We start from the raw sequence: 11,389 nt of genomic DNA, 5'->3' as shown, positions 1-11,389 counted from the left end.
AGGACTGGACACTGTGCACAAAGGCGGGGCTGGAGCCTCCAGGGCAGGGTGGGGCCTGTGGGTGGATGACCCCAAGGTTGGGTAAGAAAGGGTCCTGAACCATTAGGAGGTGGAGGGTTTGAGAGACCAAGGTGCTGGGTGGCTCTTGGAGTCCCGACAGGACAGAGAGGGAGGTCCAAGGCTCTGGGAGCCAGGTGGTCTGCAGAGGCTGGACGAGGGTGCACGGGTGTCCTCTGAGAACTGCATCCCTCCATGGTGGACAGCCAGATTGCCAGCTTCTCCCAGGTCTGCGTCCTGGTTCGGACTCTTGTCCTTCCTCAACGTGGCTGTCACCAGGTGGGAGGCTGTGGCTCCCAGTCAATCAGGAGACTGTCATTGAGCTTGCTGGACTTGCAACCTTTGCAGCCGCTATGAACCCCATCTAGGCACCTGGCCAATGTCTCCCAGAGGGACACACCCATCCCACTCACAGTCCCCTTGCCCAAATGCTCAGGGGCCCTTCTTCCTCTCACATCCACACACTGTCTCCTCATGCCGCCGCCTCCCCGTGACACACGGCCGTGCATTTCATATGAATTGAGAAGGTGCACCCTGGCCAACATCCAGGAGGAATTTAGAGATGCTCCCAAAGGAATGTACGCCTTATGATTCAGAACGGCATTGCACATGTGCATTGGTGACTAAATACTTGTCAAAAACACCAACATGAAACCGGCTCTATCTCTTCGACAGTTTATTCTAGAACATTCACGGATTTGAGATCCCTACACAACAACTGCCGAGAAGTGTCTGACGCACAGGTTGGAAACCACGGGTCAAAAACATTCGATCTTGACAGCCCTAAAGCAATCTCCTAAACGTTGAAACCAAGACCCGGGCCTAACCAGCCGAGCAGGGCAGCCAAAGCCAGGTCAGCTGAAGCGCCAGGGAAATGCGAATTCAAACCTTGCTCTCTCGCCGACATGGTTGGAGGATTCTTCTTTTTCTTCTGCCACCTGAGCCCTTCGCCCACTGCCAGAGCGGAGCTAACCCCTGTTGTTTTACTTCCGACCCCGTCTGGGCCCATATGCTCCACCTGGCACGGGGTTCCTGCCTGGAGTGTGCAGAGTGATTTGTCATTCCACAAACCACAGTCCGAGGGAGAAGAGAACCAGGTGATAAATAATCCCCAACCAGAAAGCTGCTGCCGAAGTTTGGAGCCAAAGAGAAAAACAAAAACAAACCCCCAAGAAAACATAAAAGCTCAGGATGATTGATTTCATAATTTAAAAATCAAAATCACCTTCGGGCGGTAGGACTTGTTTGCCCAGTCCTACCCTAGAGTGAGTCATAGAGCTAAGTTATAGACCCTTGGAAAAACCAGGGCTTTCCTCGTGGGAGTACTAAGATGTCATTAAGCCCAGCGCTGTGTGTGGTGGTATCAGAATTAAATGTCCTTGGAAATGGAGTCCAGCAGAGAGGAAGCCTCGGGCTGTGCTGTGGTCCCCAGGATCATCTAGGAGATGGCAGGAAAAGAGTGATGAGGAGCAGAAAATCACTTTGGCTCAGGAGCAGGGCCTAAGAGAAATGAGGCAAGGCTTATAAAGGCAGGGCTGGGTGAGCTGAGCAGGAGGACAAAGAGGAAGGAGGGTATTTAAGACACAGAATAGAAGAGATTTTGGCCTCCATAGGGAAATAGACAACCGGTGTCCCAGGGACACAGCTCCCATGTATCAGTTACCTTCTGCCACAATAGTGCAGAATAACAAACATCCCCAAACATCAGTGGCAGACAAAAGTAAGTACGGATTTTTACTTACAAATCTGGGAGACAGGGTCAGCTCACCTCTGTGGGTCTCACTGTTGTGTCTTGGTCATCTGGCGGGTCACTGGAGATGGCTGGTCTAGAAAGCTTTTCCCCCCATGCCTGGCAGTTAGCTGACTGTCTGCGAAACAGGGGAGGTAAGTGGTAGACATGTCCGCATCACCCAGCAGGCTGCCTGGGCTTGTTCAAGTGATGGTGGAAAAGTTACCAGAAAGAAACACAGAAGACCGAGTCACAAGGCCAGCCCAGAGTCAAAGAATGGGAAAACAGATCAGTCCTACATGACATCAGGAGGAGTTTCAAGGTCCACGGGCAAAGGACACTGGTATAGGGGGGTGGAGAACTGGGGACATTGTAGAAATCGGTCTTCCACGCAACAGCCCAATTAGCCACGGTGCAAAAGAGAACTTAGACTTTAATCTATGAATTTTCAAATTGTGGGGTGAAGATCTGTTTGTTAGAAGATTTCAATTCACAATATGGGAGAAGCTGCCTGAGCTGTCCAACAATAAAATGGGGAGCCTTAAGAGCCAATATTTTTGCATGATATTAATTACTATTGTTAATGGAGTGCTTAGGTTGTGCATCAGGCAGTGCCTGGGTGGCTTAGAGAAACTGATCACCACCATGACAATGTGCACGGTCATGCAGGCACCTTCTGCAGAAAGGGGCCACCTGGCAAGGGGCAGGCTCTTTGCCAAGTCCTGAGCCCAGGTGTGGAGCTGGGTCTGCTTAGAGCAAGCACTTTTTTCTCACTCACCTTCAGACCATGCAAACACTGGCAGTAGCCTCCTGCTTATGAAATTGGCATTATTCTGACTTTCCTTTTAGAAACAGACAAGCCTCATAAAGTTTAGGTTAATGGCTCAGAAAAAACATAGGCTTTGAGCAGAACAGAGACCTGAGCTCAAACCATGTGACTTCACAGTCGATGCCCTTGACTGAGAGGCGATCCTGCTTACTCGGTCCCTTCAATCTATCGGAAAGAGCGTGCATGGTGCTCCCGTTGTACAGATGAGAGATGTGAAGTCCCCCAAAATAAAGGGACTTGCTAAACAATTAAGGGACACTGCAATGCATGATCGTAGAGGACTGGTCCCCGTGCATGTCCAATTCCAAAGCCTATTTGCTTTTAACCCTGAACTGTCTCCTCACCAAGGGTCTAAGTTCTCTATCACCAAAAGCTTCTAACAGGAGACCGTGTGTCAGGGTGCCGGGGGAGGTTAATGCATCTGCACTGTCATTTAATGTCCTTTACCTGTGAGAGTCTGTAAACAGAATGGGCTGAGAGGCCTCCCTGGGCTGTTCCACTCTGGCTGGTCAATTCCGGGGCCAGGAATCCCCTGGATGGAAACAAGTCTTCAAAGCTGAGAGGGTTCTGGGCAGGACGTCCGTTGCATTATTGACCTGCTCTGGGTGGGGGGCTCTGCAAAGCTTCAGGGTCTCACGGGGACCTGCTAACTGCTTGTCATACACAAGACGGGCACTCTTCCTCCTGGGAAGTCTTCCCCACCTGCCGGCGACTCTGCCGACCTCCCAATAGGACCAGATAGAGAAGAGTTTTAAACACCTAACTCTGGGTTCAGACTCTCTGGCGTAGCCCTGGAAGGTCTGTGAAGGTCAGAGGGTCAGAGGACGGGTCACCAGGATGTCTTGGGACTGCACACCACCCCTGGTTTCCCTGTGCCTCTGTCATTCCCTGATTCCAATCCCAGCCCTTCCTGGGTCCGGCTCCGCAGCCTGGAGCGCCTTTGACCTTGGGAACTGGACACCTAGCTCATCCCAGCCCCACCCCCTGGATGGGTTCTTACCTCCCCACATTTTAACCAACCGTCACCACCACCAACCTGCTCAGCGCCCAAGTTCCATCTCCACCACTGACAGCACAACCCAGCACCTGGGAAGAAAAGGCGCCCTTGTCAATGCTCACTGCAGAGGGACCCTTGGTGAGGTGCGATTCCAAAATCCCTACTCTAGAACTCCAGGTCTTCTCCAAGTAAAAGACAAAGGGTTTTCTCTGGCCAGGGCCAAGGGAGCAGAAAGTAGATGGTTCTGCCGCCCACGACAAGGAGAGCAGGTGGACTACAAGCCTTCAAGACCCAAAACCACAGAGGAGGGGGCAGGTGAGGCAAGTACATCCTAAGACCCATTTCACACCGTGTCACCAAGCTCTCAGAACTGGCCTTTCCCGTACCTACTCAGAAAGCAAGCTGACATCAGCCCCGTAGTTTAAAGACACCGTGCGTGGTCCGGGTGCCAGTGAATGGGGGTGTCGGCTTCTAGGTGAGGGGGCTCTTAGAGGAAGTGGGGCCAGTTTTGCACAGGGTGAGACGTCTGGGCAGAATGGGGTCAGCCTGCCTTAACTTTCAAATCAGCCCATAACCCACGGAGTTCGAGACCTGGATCTACACCGAAGGGTCCAAAAGTTCAGTTGAAAAGAATGTGAGGTTTGTGGGTTTTTTTGAGATCTATGGCACGATGACTGCAGTTAATACTAATGTAATATATATTTCAAAATTAGTAGCAGATTTTAAACATTCCCCCCACACAAAAAATAAGTCCATAAGGTAATTAACTCGATGGGCTAATTAACTTGATTTCAGCATTCCACATGTACATATATCAAAATATCACATAATACCCCATAAATATATAAAAATTATTATTTGTCAGTAAAAAGTTCAAAGAATTTTTAAAAATTAATGATATTATGGGTATAGAGTGCTTAATAAAGTGCCAGGCATTAGTAAGTGTTCCATTAATTCATATGTCCAATCGGAGTCCTCCCTCCCCGACCCCAGTCTGCCCACATATACATCCACTTCTGGACTTGATTGAAACGGTCCACGTCTCCACTTGGACACTGAACAGGCCTGTTCAATATAACATGCACAAAACAAAACTAGTGAACTCTTCCTCACGCAGCTTTCCCAGTCTCAGTGGATGATAATGCAACCTTCTGGGGGCTCAGGGTAAAGACCCCAGGAGACTCACTCAGTGTTATCTATTCTATACCGTGCTTTGAGGGTGTCCATCAAAGTTCATGTTGGAAACCTAATCCTCAGTGCCATAGTATGAGGAGGTGAGACCTTCAGGAGGAGATTAGGATATGAGAGCTCTGATACATGAAAGGGTTAATGCTGTCATTGCTGAAGGGGTTCTTTCATCTTGGGGTTCTTAGAAAAGCAAGTTCAGCCCTCCCTTGCTCCATGGCTCTTTCACTTTCCCTTGCCCTTCCACCTTCCACCATGGGATGATGCAGCCGGAAGGCCTATACCAAGTGCAGGTCCCTCAATCTTGGCTTCCCAGCCTCCAGAACTATAACCAATGAATTGGATCCCTGACTCCTCCCACCCCCACCAACTGGATGTGTTTTGTTACTTCCCCATATTTTTAATTGACTGTTACCCAAGTTCTCTCTGTCATTGATGTAGCACAACCCAGCGTCTGGTAAGCCAATGGCACCCCTAGCCACTGTTCATTCCAGAGGGATGTTGAGAAATGAATCTCTGCTCTTTATACGTTACCCAATCTCAGGAATTCTGTGACACAAAACAGACAAAGACACCTGGATGATACAACGCCTCCTCACTGGTCCCCCTGCTTCCATGGTGGGTGGCATTGGAGGTTGACCCTCTCCAAATATAAGTAATATCATGTCCCTTCTCTGCTCAAATCCTTCACACAGTTCTGCATGTCACTCACACCAAAGCCCTGGCAGCGGCCAACAAGGCCCCACATGCTGTCCCACCCTTGTGTCCCACCTCCTGCTCTCCTCTTCAATGCTCCTCTCTTGCCACAAGGGCCTCCCTGCTGCATCTCAGAACACACCAGGCCCAGCCCAGTCCACCTCAGGGCCTTTGCACCAGCCGGTCCTTCACTTCAAACACACTTTCCCAGTGTCTTCCTGGCTGTTCTCTCCCCCTTCACACTGTCCATCATCCAAAAGAGGTCTACTCCACCCCTCTGTTTGCAATCACAACCCTCTATCCCTCGGCACTCATAATCTCTTTACCCTTCTTTTAATTTTTTAATTTAAACATGGATCACATCCTGACATATTAAGTAATCACTCATTAATTTTGTTTATCATTTACTGTCTTTCAGCAGCTCAGGGGGCTTGGCTGTCTTCTCTCCTGATGGATCCCACGGGCCTGGCACACAGCAGGCACATGACCAAAACGTGGCTAGGGAACGGGTGGGCTGAGAGCAGCTAAGAACACTGTCGTGCTGTGAGCCCCAGAAGCCCAGGAGCCGTCTTGTTCCTGGCTGTGGCCCCCACCCTCACCCAGAGCCCGACACTGCTGCGACGCTCTGGGGTTGCTGAGTGGATAAAGCTGAGCGTCCCCCCCTTTCTTTGAGACAGGGAGACGCTGAACACTGAGCTCATATTGGCTGCCCTGAAGGGACAACTCCTCTTGTCACGTCCCAGAGCAAAATTGCCTCTGACATGTAATTTAAAACCTGAGATGCCTGGATATAAAGTCTTACTCAAGTAAATGGGATCAAACATCAGGGCACTTCCACTCGACCAAATGGATATTCTGGATTTAATACCGTCCCACACTCCTTCAGGCCTCCGGGCGGCCCCCGTGGGGGAGGAGGCAGGTGACTCTACAGAGTTGCCACCCAGGGGTCGGTGGCCTTCCCGCCCCCAGGTAATCCCAAGGCCCATCAGAGCCTCACTTCAATATCGGATCCGTGAGAAGCCATCGCCTCCCTAATTTCCATTCTGAGCCGCCCCCATCTATCCTAGACCTGGAAGAAGCTGAATCTTCGTATGACACTCTCAGTCCTGCAAAATGGGGATCCTGTCTTAGCTCATATGTCCAGAGAGCCCTCAGTTCATCACGCCAGGGAGCAGGGGGGGAGATGCCAGCTCCTGTTTGAACCCCCAGTCTGCAAATTAGTCTCGGTGCGAACCTCTGTGACACTGCGGCTCCTCGTCTGAGGCAGGACACCTTCTGCTGCTCTAGGTGATATTCGAAGGATCTGGATGAAATACACGCCCCCCCCCCCCAGTAGCTCCTGAGTGCTCCAAACTCAAAGATCAATGTTACAATGTCCCCCCGCTGCCCTTACACCATGACAGCGTGGGGTGTCGCCATGCTCGGGGACACAGGGGAAGGCATCAGAGGACCCCAGCTTGCCAGGCACCTGAGGGGGTCAGGAGGAAGGGTATTCAAGGCAGAGACAAGAGCAGAGGCAAAGTCACAGTGTCCCAGGCTAGTCACCACTGTCACTGTGACTCTCCAGCCTCCAGCACTGAAATACAGCAGAGGTTCTAAGTACACAGGTGAGAAACAGACCCATCTCTATGGAGGACGCCACCTGGTCACCATGGACTATTTCCGGCAGGTTGGACTGTGGTGGTGGAGGGGATGGCATGTCACTTCTCTGTGAATTAGCTTGTAAAAGAACTGTTAAGACTTCAAAGGACAGCAGCCAGGTGCCGTGGGGCCCACCTCTAATCCCAGCCACTTGGGAGGCTGAGGCAGGAGGATCTCAAGTTTGAGGTCAACCTCGGCAATTTAGTGAGGTCCTAAGCAACTGAACAAGATCCTGTCTCAAAACATAGGGCTGGTGAGGTAGCTCAGTGGTAAAGTGCCCCTGGGTTCAATCCCCAGCACCAAAACATAGAAATATAGATAGTGAAGAGAACAGTGAGCAGTTAGAGGCTGGGAAGATGTTATTTGTTTATTTAATCCACCATACACACTTAGCCTAAAAACCTTCCCAGTTTAATGCTACTTTTACCAATAAAACTAACCTGGGGGAGTGGGGCTTACCACTCAAGGCAAACTCCAGGGAGAAGTGTGAACAAGCTCGCCAGGAAAGAGGTGGGAAGGGACCCTCCCAGCCCCCAGCATCACAAAGATCTCCCGTGTCAATTCTCCTACCCCTGTTTTAAAAGAGGAAATTGAGGTTGGGGGGGTAACTGGCTGTGGAAAGAAGAGGTTTGCTTTCCTTGTTTCTGCAGACGGGACGCTCACAGCCCTCGGAGCTCCTGTTGAATCCCCACCCCACAGTGTGATGGCATTTGCAGGCGAGGCCTTTGGAAGGTGATTAGATTTAGAGGAGACCAGCCGTCTCTCTTTCTCCACCGGCAAGCCTCCTCCAGGAAGCGCCCAGCAGGTGGGCCCTCGGTCTCAAACTTTCTAGTCTCTGTAACTGCAAGAAATGAGTGGCGGCTGTTCAGGTCACCATCCTGGGAGCAGCCTCAGCGAAGATACTTGTCTTCACAGAATCAAACGCACCTGTCCCACCCTGTTCCACCAACAAGACTGAGAGCTCCTTGGGGTTTCTGGAAATGACGGGATCGGGGGTTCTCGCCTCCCACCTCTTCTGCTTTCTCAGTCTTACTCGCCGAGTTACTAGAAAGCTCTTAACGCCCGTCCGTGTATGTAGTCCTAGCAAAGGTGACCAGTGCGCATCAGAAATGAAGAGGCGACCCCATACAGGGAAGCCGGGAAACAGGCTGACCCGGGAGGAGGTGTCCTGGGCCAGGAACAGGCAGGATCTTTGGGATCATCAGGAGATGCCTGACCAGAAAGAGCAAGGGCAGCCCCGTGCCAGGCGGGAAATGTGTCAGGGCACACACAGCCGTGGGAAGCAGACCCTCTTGGCTGTGCCTGTGTGCACGGGGGAGAGAGAGAACTGGGAGAGGAGGGGAGGGGGTGCACATGGCCACGCACCGCGGTGGGAAGGAACAGACCACAGGGGCGAAGTTGAAGCGGGAGCGTGCAGATGAAGGAAATGTTGCCCAGAGAAACCCGGAAGCATTCCCCTTTCTTCTTTCTTTTCTTCTTTTTGTGGGTGGGTGCTGGGATGAACTCAGCAATGCCCCACCACTGAGCCGCAGCCGCAGCCCTTTTTATTATCATCATTATTTTTGTTTTGAGACAGGGTCTTGCTAAACTGCCCAGGCTGACCTTGAGCTTGTGATCCTCTGCCTCAGATTCCCAAGTTGCTGGGGCTACAGGGGTGCACCACTGCACCCCAGTAAGGATTCTTTCTTCCACACACACTTTCAATACCCTCCTGTGTCAGGCCCATTAGCACCTTCTAAAGTGTCTTTAATGTTGATTAACTAAACTGGGGTTTTTCCACTAAATATCAGGAAATTATTCAAACCTCTGTTAGACACAGGCTTTCTACTGAATATGATAGAGGCCTCTTTTTTTTTATCTATAATGAATCTCTACATACAATGACGGTCTTAGTAATGCCAGTCTCTGGGTCAAGTCATCTCCTACGGTATTAAACATGCCATTCTTCATACACATAAAGTAAATATTAGATTTGAGATAAATTATGTGATATGTGCTTTCCAGTCTTGGGATTTGTGGGTTACAAATTGAAGCTTATTATCCAGTAGAGGCTGTCCATCAGAACTCTCTCTACCTGTCAATCATCTCCCGGGAGGGAGGACATTAGATGGCAGGATCAGGAGGGGACAATCTTAACTAGTCAGTGTTGGAGCTAGATGTCAGAGCATGGAATCAAGTAGAGGTATTTGTTAGGCCCTGAATGTGTGTCTAAAATCCAGCTTCCCCCACCCAGGACCATCCCAGAGCATCCCACGGAAGGCTTAGAGAAAACGAGCCAGGCCAAGCCTGAACGGAAACCGCACCTACAGATCCGAATATTGCTTAATGCTGAGAAGGTTGGGTGAATTTTTGTCGAATTAAATATCAAAATGAATGAATATAAGCCTGGAAATGAGAAAAGAGAGGTTAACTGTCCCTTTTTTCTCCAAACCAAGTAAAATGTGTAAGGTGAGAACATTCATGGGTCATGAGCATTTTCTTCAAAACCATGGAAGGCTCTAGATGCAGAAAGGGAAGCCACAGTTGTTTTAAGGCCTCAAGGAGCATCAGAACGGTGTGTGTGCATTAGGATTCAATTATAGAATTTAAATTTTTAAAAAACTTTCTAATAAGAGACTTTTAAACATGGAATGAGTTGGGGTGGGAAGCAGGCCACCTATACCTGAAGGACCGCCAAAGGTGCTGTACCAGGTGAGAGATGGCTTGGATTACCTTTAGAGGCAGATTCTTTGATTTTATGAATGAGGAAGGTAATGCCATTGGTAAGAGCAAAGGTTAGGCTATCACAATGAAGACAAAGGAACTCAAAAATGCAGTCACTGAACAGCAAAGCTGACGACTCTCTCCTGCAGCAGGACAGACAGACTCCGCTCCATAAAGGCTTAATGGGAATCAGTCTGGGTGGGAGTGTGGCTCCGCCCTCAACATGAGGTTCCCAAAGCATCCCCATCAGCAACCCCATCCAACCAACCAGTGAAAGGCAAGATGCTTCTTGTTAAATAAGAGATTCAGATTGGCGCACAGGACTTCCACCCTTGTTCCATCTGTGTACTGGTCACGTGACCACATCTCACTGCAAGGGATGCTGGGAAGTATGGCCTGAACTGAGGAGTCAGGAGAAGGAAAAGGGTTGGGGAAACCAACAGCAGATTCGACCACAATCGTCATCTGCCGCCTTAATCATCTGTCATTATCAATCAACAGACATGTTTATTATTAATCTATTAACACATCAATAATGTTCATGTTTTGTATTAACATTAATGCATGAATTCCATTAAAAGTACCTCTTTGGAGCCAGTCTGCCTGATTCTGGGACCAATCTCTAATATTTCATAAATGACCCTAGGCCAGTTAACCTCTATGTAGTTCTGTATATTTATTTGTTATCTGGGGGTAATAAAACTACCAGTTTCATGAGGTTGTTATGGAAATTAAATTAAATAATGCATCTAAAGTGCTTAGAACAGTGCTTGGCAAATACTAAGAGCCTAGTAAGTACCATTATCTGTTCCGATGTAGATATGGAAGTGAGAAGGACTTTTGGCAGAGCACGTCTGTAGGCAGAGGTTCCCTTTAGCCCGTGAGAGCACAACATGAAGGTTTTTCTCGTCGTGGACCTGAGAGGGGTGATTTAGCCCTTTCTTGCCTCTTCTGGTCCCCCACTTATTTACCAACTCAAGAGAGATGATTGCTTTATAAGATTCCCATTCTATCCACCTTCCTGAGTGCTTTGGAAGGAAAACAGATCAGAAAAACTGCAAGGTGCCATCCCTGACTGCTCTCTATTGTAATTAGATTTTAAGCAAATAAACGAACCCCACTTGCTGGATGGGCTCCAAAGAGCCTTTGGAAGAAGGATTTTTTTAAAAAATCATCCAAAGAACAAACATCAAGCCACAGATAAATAAAACTATCACCCCTGCCTGGGCGCCAGCTTGCACCAGCAAATGGGTAATTGGGGTTTTCAAGGGGAAACGTGTTTTGGCCCTCTCGTTGGAGTTTTATGATGGATCCTCTGTGATACCCGAGGCTGCCTTACAGGACACCTGGGAAGGCCTCCTGGGATTGAGGATCTCTGCAGAGGGTTAAGTTTGCTTAAAATTCAGCCGTTAATTAGCAGGAGCCCTGGCCACTTGGCCCTGTGGGAGCGGTGGAGTGGGCCACTGCGAAGCTGGGATGCCTTCGGCAGGGGAGAGGGTTGGGAGGGGGCAGTGAGGGAGGTGAGGGCTCACTGTGGGTGCCCTCCCTGTGC

Source organism: Ictidomys tridecemlineatus, chromosome 6 (assembly GCF_052094955.1).
Source record: "Ictidomys tridecemlineatus isolate mIctTri1 chromosome 6, mIctTri1.hap1, whole genome shotgun sequence".
Taxonomy (NCBI): Eukaryota; Metazoa; Chordata; class Mammalia; order Rodentia; family Sciuridae; genus Ictidomys; species Ictidomys tridecemlineatus.
This window is presented reverse-complemented; position numbering follows the sequence as displayed.